This window comes from Vigna radiata, chromosome 7 (assembly GCF_000741045.1).
Source record: "Vigna radiata var. radiata cultivar VC1973A chromosome 7, Vradiata_ver6, whole genome shotgun sequence".
Classification (NCBI taxonomy): Eukaryota; Viridiplantae; Streptophyta; class Magnoliopsida; order Fabales; family Fabaceae; genus Vigna; species Vigna radiata.
Window position 1 is genome coordinate 19,993,404 of NC_028357.1, and position 17,416 is coordinate 20,010,819.

A 17,416-nucleotide genomic window follows, 5' to 3' on the forward strand; every position below is an offset into this window, starting at 1 on the left:
GAGAGATAAGAATCCTGAAACACTCAGTTAAAGAAGTCCAGCGTGTCATCGTAATCCATAGGTGATCGGTGTCTTGGTTCCCATCCAAAACATTTCGTATTGTTAATTTTCTGTTTTTTCGGTATTTTTTTTTTTCAAAATAACAAGTGAGATGCTTAGAGAAAAAGATTTTTTAATGTTCAAGTCGGTATTCAAAGTCAGATATTTTGGTCATAGTCTAATTAATATGAAAAATAAAGTCAAAACTATATTAAAATTATATTTATAGGAATATTTTATTAACCGTAGATCCTTATCTAGATGAGCTTAAATTATGAGTCTATTGGTCTAGTAACCCAATAGCTATTTTACATGTGGTGATGTGCAGCCAATTTGGGTTATGTGGTTTATTGATGTTTTGGCAAACATGGATAGGTACTGGTAGGCAGCACCGGACTTTAGTAAGGAGTATGTCCATCAGCTGATGGCACCTGGTCTTTGGTTGGAGCAACACGGTACTTGACATCTAACACTCGGCATCTGTTATATAATGTATTGCGCTTACTTCTTTTGGCGTGTGGTCCTTGGTCTTTGATAGACAGCTTAACCTTTACAAAGTATCGACAATCAACATGCAACCTCTATTGGGTACAAGGTATCATCAGATATCCAGTTACACGATATTTGATATGTGTTTGGTTAATTAATTTTCTTTAGATCATAGTTGATAGGGTCGAAGGGCCTTCTACCACATATAGTACACCAACACCTTAGCCTTTTCATGTCTTAAAGGCATGCAAAAAGTTTTAGTAGTCAATTTGTAGTTAAGTTGTAGAGTTATGTTGCCAATATCCATAGTCGGCGTGTGTAATTTTGCAAAAGAATTTTGAAAAGAAAATTGTTGTCTTTGGTCGTAACCTTACAAGTATAGTAGCACCCAGCCTCGAGGAGCGTAGCAACAAAGAGGTTAGAATGATGGATGTCATATCTAACAATATGTGAATGATAGGCGTAAGTATGGTACAAAAATCAAAGTAGTAGCTTGGGAAGAATTATGAAGGTTCAAGAATGAGAAGTTGCCTTAAAAGGAAAGGAATGACGCAAAAGCTGAAGCGTTGCCTTGAGAGAGTCGTTTTGTGGGTTGATTTGGAATGGGCTTTGGCCCTGTAGGTTAGAAGGTGAAATGTCATTAACACACTATATGTAGAAGGTGAAGTTGTCTAAAGTTTTCCACCTAGTTTCTCTAAGATCTCTGAAAATTGTGTTCGCTTGTAAGAGAAGTGCAACCTTGCAAACATCCAGTATTTGTCCATTCCAAAGGTATGTTGAAATTCAGTAATGGTAATAGTGTAGGTAGTCAGGTGTCGGTATCATTGGATGCCACATCGTCTTTAGGATTAGATGTAAGTGTGGAATTTGTGATAGAGAAGAAAGAGGATTAGTGGAAAAAGCATGCAAAATCTGAGTGATGGAGGAGAGAGGGATATGAGTGGGTAGACCCCATGGTTAAGACACATTTCTCTAATTTCATATGGGTTAGCATTTTGAATTCATGGCTCAAAGTATATATGTGTTTGATAGAGGGGTGTCGGAAGACATCGTTTCCCTTAGGAGGGCGCACGCTATTAATAATGTCTGCCATTGATAACGTCGTTAGAAGATGACATAGGATATAGATGATTTAGTTGACGTATAGTCAACTTACTTATATCAAGTGTAGTTGTAGGAATGACAATTTGTTACTGATAACCATATGATATGAATCATATGGTTATTATGGATAGTAATCATAGTTCATTTTGGAAATAATATTGTTGATTATTTTCATGTGAAAAATTATTTTTCACTTTTGAAAGAGATTTTCCTAAAAGAAGTAAGTTGAAAACTTATTGAGTAGACTTCTAGGAAAGAGAGGTGTGTCACTATAGACCACTTAAGTATATTATTTTTCCTTAGTTAAAGTGTTCTCCAACTAGTTTTACAAAGTTCCGAACAAAATTCCTCAAACAAAAATTATGATAAAAAACCAACTAACAAATTCACTTATTAAAATAACTAAATAAAATAATTTTTTTAAAAAGGATAGAATAAAAATATAGAGAAAATAAATAAAAATAAAATTAAAATAAGAAAAAATAAAATAGAACCAAAATGATAAAAATTCTAACTGTTTTTCCTGATAATGGTGCCAAAATTTATAACATTATTGTTGACACAATCAAATTAATACTACTAAGCTATAACAACTTCAGTATGATTAAGATAATAGTCAACAAAATAAAATGGGTAAATTCAACCCTAAGTCGTCTCCCAACAAACATGAAATTGATTCTTAATAAATTATTTCTTATCACAACTATATGAAAGGGTTAGTAAAATAAAAAAAATAAAGAAGATAAAGATAAATAAAATAAATAAAAGATTAAATAACAAAAGATAGAAAGAAATAAATTTATAAAAAATATTTATAAAGATAAAAACAATGATAAAGAAAATAGGTTAATTTCACTGTTTTTTTAAAATATGATTCATCATTGATTATCTAAAGATTATTGTTCAAGTAACTATTGTCTTAGATTTTCAAATTAATCAATATAAATTCTCAATTAATTTGTTGGCATTCTCACTATCAACCAAAGTACATTCCTAATTAAAAGCAAAAACTTTGTAGATTAATCATAGTAAATTTAATCCAAAGTACATTCTCAATTAAATATTACAATGCCTAATCATGTATATTCTTTTACCTCTTATATCAAGTAAAAAACTAAATAGCCAAAGTACATTCTTGATTAATTATTGTTAAAGTTTTAACCTTTAATCAAAGTACATTATCAATTGTTGACAAAAATTCATTCAATCACATGAAATTTCCTAACTTTAATCAAAGTAAATTCTCAATTAAAATTAAAAACCCTTTGACTCATATGATTGGTATGTTACATAGATTTAACACCATTCTAACTTGGTACAATGTAAAAATCATTATTTTTACTTTATTAAGAAGCAAAAGACATAGATAAAAACAAATTACTACAAGAATCAAAAGAACAAACAAATTTATTCATCTAACCTCAAAATCTAGTTAAGAAATTATAGCATAATCAACCTTAGAGGGTTATCATTCCACGAAATGTGGAAATAACATAAAAGTAGAAGAAGAGAGGATGGAGAACATGAGAGAAGAGAAAGGGCGAAATTAGGCCCCCCAAAGGGTTCCTGAGCTCCCTAAAGGGTTCCTAAGCTCCCTTAATGTGTTTTCTTAAGTCTCTTTATATAAAAATTGGATTGGGCTTTGTTTTAGTCTTTTTTATTTTAGTAATCTTCTTCATTATAATGTAATCTCCTCAAATTATATTCTAAATAATCCAATATCTTCAAGATATATTTGGTTGTTGAGGAGATCTAAAAATATTTGAGAAGATCTTTACTAGATTAAAAAAGATATGGTAAATATTATCTTTTGATATTTATTGATATATCAAATAAGGTAATTATTGAAAAATATCAAATAAAATATCTAAAGATATATTTTCCCCATATTATCTTTTATCATAAACATTTATCAATTATCAAAGCCTTTTTATAGAAAAAATAGAGAAAACTGTAAAGTTCAATTTTTGTTATCCGTTCTCTCTTCTTGGTTAGCTAAATTTCTTCACTTTTTCATGTTTTTCTTCATGCAATGCTTGACTTCACTTTTTGTGGTTTTGATTAATTGTTATTCTTGGATTTATCTTTAAGGTGCCATGAAATGATAATTATTTTTTTTTCACACCTCCATAAGCTTAACTTAGTTGTAGTTGTATTAACATACCTTAAAATATCCAAAGAACATTTATACAATTAAAAAGCTATTTTAACATGTTTTTCTATCTCATACTCAATAAAACCAATTATAAGAAATCCTGATTAAATTATTCTTTTAAAGTACAAAAATTAATTAAGAATCCAATATTAAAGGCTAAATAAGGACATAAATATGCATTTATCAGTCATGGCTATGGGAGTTACAAAGATGGATTCTTTTATGTATATATGACACTCTTCACGTAGTTGCATGTTCGGCTCCCATTCAACGAGTTTACCATAGGTGTCCTTAGTCTTCTTAATGTAGCACTGACATAACTACATCCTAATAGGTGGGGTTGTTCTCAAGCTTTCAAGTTTATCTACAAGGCATTATACTTTTATGATGAAAATGAGAACAGGAAGTTCTCATTCTACTAGATCGAGAACCTCTTGAGATACCAAAACTAGCCGAAGGACGTCTTGTGAGGGGAAAATCTAAGGATTATTGACATCGTGGAGCAGTTATCGCAAAGGATGTTGGTTAGGCACCTTGTTAAAATTTACCTATATAGTAATCCAATCATTAAATTAGAGGGTAAGTGTATAATGTCTCTTCTGAACTGATTGTTGGGGCAAATCGGCAAGTGTACCGAGTATCACAAGTAATATAAAATGGTAAGACCAAGTATCATATCCCAGAGGACTCTCGGCGCTGAACAATTGTGTGAAAACAGGATTACTTAAGACTTAAAAATATAAGAGATCATGGGTTTAGCAAAAATAATAAAATAAAACAAAATAAAGTTGATCAGTGGCAAAAGAGCACATAGATGAATGGAAGTTGATTGATATGAGATGGATATGCTGTTGGGGTTAGACTTCACCAAGTTCCCTCTCATGTATATAAGAATTCTTCTTTATTCATTAATGCCAACGTCCCTCACTAAAACACTTAAACCCGATCCCTCGGTAAATAAGCATGTCCCTAATTACCAGTTCATACAATTCCTAGCATTCCTGGTAAAAAGATGTGAAGATCAAGAGGTTAAAACGACTAAGACTCATAACCTCATCCCTGAGCAGTATAACCCTTAGGAGTAATTCAACAAGGACCTGAATTGAAAGGAACCTGTCGGCACTCATGCAACTCACAGATCATGCTATTGTATAAACAAGCAATAAGAACAGATGAATTACTCTAACAATTAATGAAAAAGCATATGAAATTAAGAATCAATTCAAATACATAAGAGTTTACAAGGTTACATCATTCCCTAACAACAAATAGAAATTAGTTCCCCATAGACACGGGGGAACTCTATGAACAATGGAAGAAAAAGAGAGAATGAAAGACTAAGAATTAGCTAAGAGTGTATTGCTATGCTTTTCTCTGCCAGGGATGCAAAACCTAGAGCCCTAGGATCCTTTAAATAGTGTCAAAGGCGTTCCAAAGCAAGGTGTTTGACTGGTTGACTTTTCTCTGACTGGTTGACTTTTCTGCATTCAATTTTGACTTTTCAGCACTGCAACTGTTTGACACTTTAATTCTTCCTTCAATCCATTCCAATAGCCTACAAAATCAAGGGAATTAGTCAAAAAATCATTAAGTTCCACCTTAACTCTCTTATTTATAAAACTAAAGCAAAAGCATGAGTTAAAGCAAGTTTATAAGTAAAAAAGGTTGCATTTAGTATCAAAATCACATTCCAAATAACGGTGTTTTAAATCGTTATCACTGATCTAAGCAATTTGTTGTGTTTATAGATTTCATGACTCATCATGTGTCCAAAGTTGGACAAAATGTCAAACTCTACCGCTGCATTTGAAGCCAACTAGAGGAGGAAGCAAAGGAAGCGGGGAATATCGATGTCCTTAACTTATAAAGAGTCGAACCTGAAACCCATCGGCCATTAGGTAGTGGGAAGAGTTTAATGGGTTTAGGATTTAGGTTAGTGATGTTGAGATTTTTGACAACACAATATCTATATCACTCTAGTTTTTGATGATGACAACACATTTTTAATAACACATATGTTGATTGATGTGTTACATGTTCTATTGCTTATTGATTGACATATTGTTGAATATGTTTATGTGTTTATCTTGATATGTGAATGCACATTTACTGAGCTTATATATGTTACATCATATCTGGTTGCATTAGATGAACTTACATTTATGAACTTACATTGTGTTGCATTACTACAAGTTGTAAGTCGACTTCTTTATGGGAGAAAATTGCACAGGTTATTTTCATACTGGTTCGAATCATACAGGTCCTACGTCTAGTTGCTAATCTCAACCGAGAATTAACGCTTCATTAGAACAAACCAACAAACTATTACAATCACAAAGAAAATAAACAAGTTGAAGGTTAGAACACCTCTCTTGTTACCCCAAGAGATGAAACTCACTTCCCTTGTAACCCACAAGGGATGAACACCTCCTCCAAATGCTTCACGAAGGATGAACACCTCCTTTGAATCTTCACAAAGGATAAACACGTCCTTTGAATCTTCACAAAGGATGATAAGCTTTGAACTCAGTAACAGCAACAACACTCAATCACACTCCTAGTGAAAGTTCTCGCTCTATACCAACACACAAAGTTCTCAAAGCCACAACACAAGGTTTACATAAACCTTAGAACACTTATCACCATACACTATAGATAAGAATTTCAAAATACACTTATTTTGTATGTTGTATGTTAGAGTGAGAGTCCGAATCAAATTTATAGGATCTCGCTCAAGGATACCTCCAAAAAATCCGTTGTCAACTCTTTAACGTGTAATAGTCGATTATCATGATAAGTTAATAAATTATCTATTAATGAATGCACAACGATAAAAAACTTGCATGTAAAATCTCATAATTGCTCGTGATGGTCGATTATGGAAAATAATAATCGGTTACTGATAATCTATTATCATAAGTGGTAATTGATTATCTTGAATATAAAATGAGGTTTTCTGATTCAAAATGATTTTTAACGCAACCTAAGGCAAACAATATAGAGAATCAAATATAAACCACATCCTATACATCAATCTACTAAATTATAAAATCTTTAATATAAAAAAGTCTTCATAACGATCTTCCTGCAATAAGAGCACTTGAGACTTGACTTTGAGATATTATCAAAATTTTTGATCTTTAGCTTTATTCTAACACTTTAATGTTAGTTGCCTATTGTGTTTCCTTTGGGATCCATTTGAATTTCCCTTTGGGAACACCAACCTTTCTATAATAACATGTTTTGGATAAATGACCAATATTGTTGCAATAAAAACAGGATATGGAAGTATGTTTGTTAAGATCAGAAAACTTCCTAGCATTGATTTTATTGCTTTTACCAGTGTATCCTATTTCTTGCTTATTGATCATTCTTCTTTGAGAACCTACCACAACCTCAAGGTTTGATCTACCTAGAGTGAATTTTGATAGAGTATTCATCAAGTAATCAATTTTCTCTAGATGTGTAGGACAATTTATGCATTCTTGAGTCTTTGCTTTATCCTCTTTTTTAGCCTCCCTAGATGATTTTATAACAGTTTCAAGTTCAGTTTTTAGGCTTTCATTATCATTCACAAGATTATCAATTCTCCTATCTAGATCTCTCTTTTCACTCTTTAATCTATTAACTTGATATTACATTTTTATAGCCTCACCATGTAGCTATTAAAAAGAATCAAGCAATTGATAATACTTGTCCTCAATAGGCTCTTCATCGAAGTTGCCTTCACTATTGTTTGAGCACCCTGAACCAGCCATCAAGCAAAGACCGGTCTCCTCTTCCAAGCTTTCATTTGAGTCACTTGAAGAGCAGTTTGAGTCACTATCTTCCCAGGCTATATAGGCCTTCTTTTGCCTCTGCCTTCTGCTATCTTGATTAGTCTTGTCATCTAGCTTTTCCTTCATTTGCAAGACACGACATTCTGGTTTGATATGGCCTACTATGCCACATTCATAGCAAGTTAGAGGTGCAACAAAAACTTTTCCTTTCTTCCTGTTTTCTCTAGAATTGCCTGCAAAATCATAATTGAATTTATTTCTAGATTTTATAAATCTTGAGAATCTTTTTACCATTAAATTCATTGCATCTAACTCTGGATTTTCTGATTTTGAATCAACTTCTTCTATGTGCCTTCTTAAAGCTGTTTTGCTTGAAGTATTGAGGGCAATTGTGTGTTTCTACTCACTCTCTTCCTCTTCTTTCAATCTGCCAAGCTCAAGGTCATGCTCCCTCAATTTTCCAAATAGTTTTTCCATGTTCATAGATGTTAAATGTCTTGATTCTGAAATGGTAGTGACCTTTGGCTGCCAGCTTCTGTTAAGACTCTTCAAAATCTTGATATTGGTCTCTTCCTTATCAAAGGTATTTCCCAAGGCAAGAAGGTGGTTGATATGATGATATATGGGGAAACAATGAAGAGTTTTCAGAGTGACAAAAGAGCATAAAAAAGAGTAGAAGAGGTTTCATAGGCTTGTATTTGCCTCTTTGTTTCTTTTCGTTAGTTCTAGTTGAATAATCGCTTATAAACCCTTCTTTTCCTTTTAGCACAAGCAATGTGGGACTTCCCATGGCTTAGTCTTAAAAGAAAAGAAGAGTAAGTAGGCGTCTTAGCTTGTAGCACAAGGAAGCATAGCTAGTTTTCACTTTTTGAACTTTAGGAGAGCTAGGTGGCTTATAAACCCTTTTGGAATGAGAGAATTAGGCAATGTGGGACTCTAAGAACCTTGGGGACGTGTTGCAGCTGCTGGAGCCTTTCAAGTCCCACATTGCTTGAAACTCTTCACCAAACTCACTCCAAAAGCTATATAAGAAGCCTAGGGGGTCTCCTTTGTACAGATACCTTTGAATTGAATGAAATTTGAGTTGAATTGCAATCTTGCATTCTTCTTAGAGATAGTCTACTGTCTCTTAATCCATTTTGGGCAGACCTTATCTTGAGCAAATCAAGTGGCGGTCCTTCCTTGACCCTTATCTTGGAGTCCTCTCTCAAGTGGCGTGTCTACGAGTCATAAGTTTCCCTTTCCTTACTCTTTTCCACTTTTATGTTCTTTCCATTCTCTTGTATGTCATTTAGTTTATTCTCTCTAGGTATGCACTTCCCCATCAGTGGTTAATAATGTGTGTGAACCTCTTTTGAACATCATAGACGGTTTCACCAGCCTTCATCCTAAACATCTCTTACTCTTGAATGAGAGAGTTCTTTCCTACTCTCTTAACTTCATCAGTTCCTTCATAAGTGACCTCTAGAACATCCCACATTTCTTTTGCTATTGAACACATGGAGATTCTATAGAATTCATCAATAGTGAGTGTTGAGGAAATGATGTTCTTGGCATTTACATCATAGTGAGCTCTCCTGCTTTCATCTATGCGCCACTAAGAAAAGTCCTTGACCTTTATCTTGGCATTCTTCATTATTGTTGGTTCAAAGGGACCATTGATAGCTACATCCCATACATCCTTGTCCACTGATTCTAAGAAAATCTTCATCCTAATTTTCCAAAAGGGGTAATTCTCACCCGCAAATAGTTGTGGCCTTTTTGTGGATGTCCCTTCTCAAAATGTTTGAGATATGTAGGTAATCAAGAACTTTTTAATTGATTACAAAAAAAATATAATCAATTAAAATTCGAGTAATTTTCGAATTCCTAGCTCTAATGCCAATTGTTAGAAAAATGATGCCTTATATCTCAAGCCAGGAGAGGGGGGGTGAATTGGATTTTGCCTTAAAAAATAATCTTTTCAAAAGCTTTGCAAAATCTTTGGTTTTCTTGAAATCAATAAAGCAAGTATGATGAATCAACAATAAAAGAGAAAGGAAAGAAAGATCAACACAGCAATATATACTGGTTCGGCCAAGCCTACATCCAGTCTTCCTTCAACAACCTTAGTTGAAGGGATTCCACTATAATTATAGAGTTACAAGAATACATAAATATCCCCTCTCAATGTACCTCTCACCCTACTCAAAATCACTATAGCAACAAGACGTGAATACCCTCACAATCTTACCAAAATAGAGAACACTCACAACTCTCTAAACACCTTTAGAGCAGTCTCAACTCTCAATGAGAACACTACGAATCTTTCCCCCTGGAAATCCTACACAGTAACAATCCATAGATTATAAATGATGATAATGATCTTCACATCAACACTCTAGTGGTGCAGATATGATAAGAAACCTTTACGCTCACTTTCTTGATAAAATCTTATGTATAAACCAAAATTTGATCCTTGATTCTTCAAGATGGGGAAGCATACCTTTGTTTGATGTGTGCTATGTATTCTTGCATAACAATCCTTGTTTTGATATATGTTTATATGATTAGGGCTATGATTATTTGTGGTTATTGTTGGATAAAGGTTTGTGAATGCATGGGCATAAGGTTTATGCTGTGTTGGGTTTTCCCTATGAATGTATGTATGGTTTGTTAGGTTATCCCATAATAGGGTTTTATTCTAAGGGGGAACAAAGTTATGATAATTAGGGGTTTTATCATGCAAATATATGTTATAAAGATGGTATGATAATCATATGTAGAATATTGAGTTTTTTTGGGTTATAATATGCATAATGATGGGTTTTGAATGATTCACAAGATGTAATGTATGTATTAGGTGTTGAGATTGTTGAAAACACAATATCTATATCACTCTGGTTTTTTATGATGACAACACATTTCTTAATAACTCACATATGTTGTTGTATTACATGTTCTTATGCCAAATGTTTGATATATCTGTTGAACATGTTTATGTGCTGTATTGCTATGTGAATGCATACATATTAAGCTTGTACTTGTTACATCATTTATGGATGCATTGCACATGTTTTAAAACAAGAAAACTACAAACACTTTTATGAACTTATAATTGTGTGACAAAGCTGTAGTACAGTTGATAGTAGTGTTACTTGATAATGATCTAAAAATCATTATTTTTATGCTTCAATTTGATATCAAAACACACCCTTTATGGCTTAGAATGAGCTTAGAATCAAGTAAAACACTTAGTTGAGTCATGTGAGAGTCAAAAGTTGGTTTTAGAGATATTATGCTTGTTTTTGCATTGTTTTGCAGGGTTTTGATGAGAATTGGAGATAGAAGTGAAGTAGGGAGGACTTAGACTCATGGAAGAAGAAGAAAAAGGAAGAAAAGAAGAGTCAAATGCACCGCTCAACACCAATTCCAGTGCTGAGCTCCAGTTTTGTGGGTGAAGTCATTGTTTCTCGCTTGAGCGGTACCACTGAGCATCCTGTGCGATTAGAGGGCCACTACTGAGCGATTTTGCGATTAGAGGGATACCGCTGAGCGGCCAAATTAGGCGCTGAGCGCCTATTAGATGGGTTTGGGCTTAAATTCTATTACTTTTTTGGCCTATAAATAGACCCAGTGTGATTCTCAAAGCATTCTTTTGGCAAACCGAGACGTCCAGAGCTATTCTACACTCCTTGGAGACGGTTTCTTGGATGCTTAGGCTCCAATTCATCCAATCTAGGGTTTATTCTTCCATTCTTTTATTTAATTCCATGTAGTTTCACCATGACTATGGTGAACTAAACCCTTTGGTGTTGGGGAATAATGTAATCTTTCGAAACTCTCTTATATTGAAATTCTTGTTTTATTTATATGCTTGCATATGCTTATATTATCAATTGTTGGGTTTCTTATCTATACTTAATGCTTTTATCGTTTAACTCATTCGGTAAGAGATATTTGCCTTTGTCGATATGGGAACGTACGGGGAAGTCAGGAACTGATAGGGAATTCCTTGATTAAGCTAATATCGCCTAGAGATAGGGGTAGGACAATCAATTGTATTTTGCTTCTGTGATATATGCATTGCTAATTACTTAGGGAGACTAGAGATAATAAACTAGTGGTTAGTAATAGGCTCTTTTCGCCAAGGAATTGAGTTTAGGGTAGACTAAGAAAGTTTGCATGACAATATGATAATAAAGCAAATTAAATAAGAGGAGTAGATATAAGAGGGTGGATAAGATGAAAATGTAAACCCCAACAACTCCATTCATCTATATCTTTTCCTTGCCAATTGAATCACTTGCATTTGCATGTTTATTTTTGTTCTTTGAATTTAACACCTAAAATCAATTTCTTTCCCAAGTCTTAAGCTATCATTTTACATGAAAGTTAAAGCCTAAGAGTCCTTTGGGAAAACGATACTCGGACTTACCCGTTTATATTACTTGATAACGATCTGGTACACTTGCCAGAGTGTTAACAAGTTTTTGACGCCGTTGCCGGGGACTCGTGGTTTAATATTTTTAGTAGTGTAAATTGATTAAATTCGACTTGTTTGTATATATTTTGCTTTTGTTTTTGTTTTTCTTTATTTTATAAAAGTGCTACTAGGGTATTTGTTTCTTGTTTATGCAGGAGACCATTCATACTAGGAGTAAGAAAAATACACAACCTCTTCTTGAAGGACTATCAGATAGGAGAGGAAGGAGGGTTGGATGTTCATCCAGAGAATTGTTTCCCTCTCCTGAGAGATTGTTACAACCCTCACCAGAGCGAAAATCAGAAGAGATGGCAAATGAGCAATCTCCTCCCAGACGCACACTGGGTGATGCATCCAATGTTGTGGGCCTTTTCCACTTCAACAGTATAGCCATGCTAGTGGATAATACAACCAACATGGTGATGAACCCTGCATTGATTCATCTTGTACAGGGCAACCAATTTCACGGTTTGTCAAATGAAAATCCTTATGATCATTTGACAACATTTAGTGAAATTTGCAACACTGTGATGATGACTGAAGTATCTGATGATCGAGTAAAGCTTAGTTTGTTTCCATTCTCACTTGGAGGCAATGCTAAGACATGGCTAAATTCCTTTCCAGAAGGAACGTTTACTACGTGGGAGACTGTGGCATCAAAATTTGTGAACAAATATTTCCCACAGTCGAAAGTCACCCAAGGAAGGTTGGAGATCTCTTCATTTAAACAGGGCATGGAGGAAACTCTCGGTCAAGCATGGGATAGGTTTAAAGGCCTATTGAGGAAGACGCCAGTCCATGGGTTTGACAAGACAACTCTAGTTCTTGCATACCTTGGAGGCTTAAATACGCAGTCAAAGATGATGCTGGACGCCTCAGCTGGAGGCGATATAAAGAAGAAAACTGAGGATGAAGCCTATAGCTTGATTGAGAGTATGGCTGAAAATGAACAGGAGACGTACAGTGAAAAGGTTGCACCAGTGCAGAAGAGGGGAGTTTTGCATTTACCTGCTTATGATGCCATGTTAGCTCAAAATCATCTTCTTACTCAAAAGTTGGATAATTTAACAAAGATCCTATCTCAACTTCCAAAGGAGATTAGGAATGTCTCCCAAGCTCAACAACTTTGTGATTTCTGTGGTGGTGACCATATTAATGGTCAATGTGCTGTGCCAGAGGGAATGCAACAGGAGGCAAATTATATGGGGAATCAGTTCCAATTTAGGTAAGGGAATTTCAATTAGGGCAATTCTAGCCAAGGTTGGAAAAACCATCCTAGCATTGGGCAAACTCAAAATAACCCATTTGGGAAATCAGGAGGCTTCCGATAGCAGCAACCATCACCCTTGTGGCAGTAGGTGACTCATTTGACAGAGACTGTCAAAGACTTGAATGACAGATTTGAAAATTTTTGAAGGTTTATAAGTCTCAACATGCAAGTAACCAAGCCAGTTTCAGATCTTTGGAAATGCAAATTGGTCAATTGTCAAAGAGGGTAGAGACCACAGAAAAGAACCAATTTAGGTCTAATACTGATGTTAACCCTAAAGAGGAGTGCAAAACTGTTGTGACAAGGAGTAAAAGAAAAGCAGAAGAGGAAGTTGTTGAAATGGAAAGTAGTGAGGATGAAGAAGAAGAAGAAGAGAGAAAAGATGGTCACAATGAGCAGTTTAGAGAGAATTTCAACCAAGTTACTATGGTGCCTTCAGTGATTCAGGAGAGTCCTGTTCATTCTGAAAGATTAAAATTTTATCTTGGAGATGTAATAGATCTTGAGGAAGAGGAACTGGAAGTTGTTATTCCACCTAAAAAGAGAAAGCATCCGCCCAAGATAAAGGATCTAGGGTGTTTGAATCTTCCATGTGTTGTTAATGATGTTGATGTAGGAGGAGCTATGCTAGATTCTAGATCTAGTATTCATATGATGCCTAAGCGTTTCTTGAAGAAAATTGGACGGCTAGTATTAAAACCGTCTAATCTTACTATGAAGGTGGCAGATGGTTCCACTAAAAAGTCGTTTGGTATGGTGGAGGATGTGATTGTTTGATAACGGTTTAAAACACCGTTATTTGCTATGTGATTTTGATACTAAAAGTACCCTTTTTCACTTAGAAACTTGCTTGAACTCATCTGTTTTCAATAAATTGTGTGAATAAGAGAGTTGAGGTTGATCTTAACAGTTTTCTAACAAATTCCCCTTGTTTTGAAAAAAATTGAAGCAATACTGGAAGAAGAAGTTCAAAGCCAATAAGATGGAGCTCAAAAGGGGTAAAAAAGGCACCAAGAAGGGAGAAAACCTGAAGCCTAGGTGACAGGAACGAAAAACAGCGCATCCAGGATCACTGCTAGTCGCTCGGGCGACGGCCCCGACGCCCGGGCGACAGACGCCCAAAGCTTAGGGGTCCAAAACTGGCGCCCAAGCCTCACATGAGCCTCAATTCACGCTTGGGCGAGCTCCCTACGACACTTGAGTGTGATTTCACGTGGATCGGGCCCTGATTCTGCTCTAATTTGATTCTTTTGGATCGGGCCGCACTTTGGGACGCGTCTGACACTATTTAAAGGACCCTAGAGCTCTAGGTTTTGCATCCCTGGTAGAGAAGAGCATAGAAATACACTCTTAGCCAATTCTTAGTCTTCCATTCTCTTTTTCCTTCTTCCATTGTTCATAGGTTCCCCCATGTCTATGGGGAACTAATTTCTATTTGTTGTTGAGGAATGATGTAACCTTGTAAGCTCTCATGTATTTGAATTGATTCTTAATTTCATATGTTTTTTTTTATCTGTTCTTATTGCTTGTTTATACAATAGCATTATCTGTGAGTTGCATGGATGCCGACAGGTTCCTTTCAATTCAGGTCCTTGTTAAATTACTCCTAAGGGTTATATTGCTCAAACATGAGGGTATGAGTCTTAGTCGTCTTAACCTCCTAATCTTCACATATTTTTACCAGGAATGCTAGGAATCGTACGAACTTGTTATTAGGGACAAGCTTATTTACCGAGACACGGGTTTAAGTGTTTTAGTGAGAGACGTTGGCATTAATGAATAAAGAAGAATTCTTATATACAGGAGAGGGAACTTGGTGAAATCTAACCCCAACAACATACTCATCTCATATCAATCAACCTCCATTCATCTTTGTGCTCTTTTGCCACTGATCAATCTTATTTTGCTTTATTTTATTATTCTTACAATACAAATACATGATCTCTTTTATTTTCAGTCTTAATTAATCCTATTTTCACACAATTGTTCAACGCCGAGAGTCCTCTGGGATACGATACTTGGTCTTACCATTTTATATTACTTGTGCGACTCGGTATACTTGTCGATTTGTCCCAACATTTTTCGGGTTAAGCAGCTAGAGTTCTTGGTTGACTTTTTAGTCATGGATATAGAGACAGATGAAAGGATTTCAGTAATATTGGGAAGACCTTTCATGTCAACTTCAAAAATGCTTATTAGTGTCTATGACGGGAGGATCATGATGAGAGATCAAGAACATGTATTGTTGTACAATGGCTCTAAAGAGAGTAATGTGAGAATAAAAAAAAGAGCCAAACATAAAAGTCAAAAGAGAAGCTGCATTTGGAGAAAGCACAGGTACTGAATCTAACAGTTGTAATGTTTTGTAGGTACCTATAAGTGAAGATATTGACAGAGGACAAGTAATCCATCCTGAATCAAAAGAAGATCCACTCCAACCAGGCATAAAGGTTAAGTACAAGAAGAAGGAGTGGGTTGTGAAAGAGCTGAAAGAGAAAGGAGTGGTGGTGATTGAAGCACCATACTCCAGGCTTACCAAGCAGGTGGATAGAAGGAAGCTGAGGATTTGGTGTGTCAGATACACCAACAACAAGGAGAAGACGTGATTTGTTGAAGGGCATATTTTGTGTTGTAAAATAGTAGTTTTAGGTTTATTTTATTGTGGACATGGAATTTCTTGGATTTTGTTTTAAAACATTTTTTGGGTAGCATGTACTGAGGGATGCTAATTTTTATGTATCTACTGAAGGATATAGGTAAGTACACCTACTGAAAGGTGTTGGAGGAACTTATTGGTGAGTGCTAGAAGGTTTGGGTCAGGCTCGTGACGTTAAACAAGCGCTACCTGGGAGGCAACATAATTGATTATTTCCTGTTTTTAACTCTGTTCTAAGTTCATTATATGTTTGAATGTTGCATTTGAGAGGGGAAAGGCATGCAATTAAAAAGTTGAAAGTCGAAATCAAGTGCTACAGGGTTGGATAACATAAAAGAAAGCAAAAAATAGAGGAAGGGATTTTTAACGCGCACCGCTGAGTGGTTGCGGCGTAGACCACCCTTGGGCTTTTAAAAGCTCAGCGCTTTTTGGGGGTTCTGCACTTTTGAAACTCCTCTTTGAAGCTCGCTCAAGCGTTCTCTATGAACCTTAGCACCCAATTTTCACTTTGAAAGGTTTTCCAAAGAGATTTCTCCACTTTTCCCATCACCCACTCACAAAAATCTTATTTTTCTACCATTCTCTTGTCAAAAGATTGGGGTTTTTGGTGAGGGCTGTGCATTAGAGAGGCATTCATCATCAATTAGGAAAAAGTCTTGCAAGCATCTAAGATCTCCACGCAAGTAAGTTGTGCAAATTCATCCCTAGGGTTTCTAATTGAAATTTGATGAAGAACATGTGTAGGAACATGATAAATTAGGACTTTCGATTTCTATGCATGATTTGATGAACAAGAAACTGTTTGAACCGATTGAATAACATGAATTTGGTCTGAAACTGTGAAATTTGTGTTAGAGTGGAGATTAGGACACTTTGAAGAGGCTTTTTGAAAAACCCCCGTCTCTATCGCGGTCTGTCTGACCGCTGAGCGATGCGCGTCAAATTTTGGGTGATTGTTTCCTTTGATGTTGGGATGCTGAGGGGCCCTGTTTTCCCCTCAGCTTTGGACTGTGCTCGGTTTGGAATTTAATTGATGATTTTCTAACCTCTAGTGATGAATTTCTATGTTTTATTGAACTATATTTGATACAGGAATGTCATCCTCAAGGAGAGTAAAGACCATGGGAAACAAGAGAAAGGAGCCGGAAAGGCCGAGAAGATTCTATTCCCCTAGGTTCCTCTCTAGGAAACATGAGGAACACTATGTGACTGTGCAGGAGAGAAGATTGTTGATGGAGAGGAAGGCCATTTATATCCCAGACTTGGCTCCTGATTTTGGATTGGAGATTGAGAGGCGAGGTTGGGAGAGACTGGCTACTTATCCTACACCAACTAGCATTGAGCTGGTAAAGGAGTTCTATACGAATGCCTTGCCTAGAGGAGGAGTTGAAGTAGGGAGATATATGAGCTATGTGAGGGGACAAATCATCAGGTATGACCCCGACACCATCAACAGTTT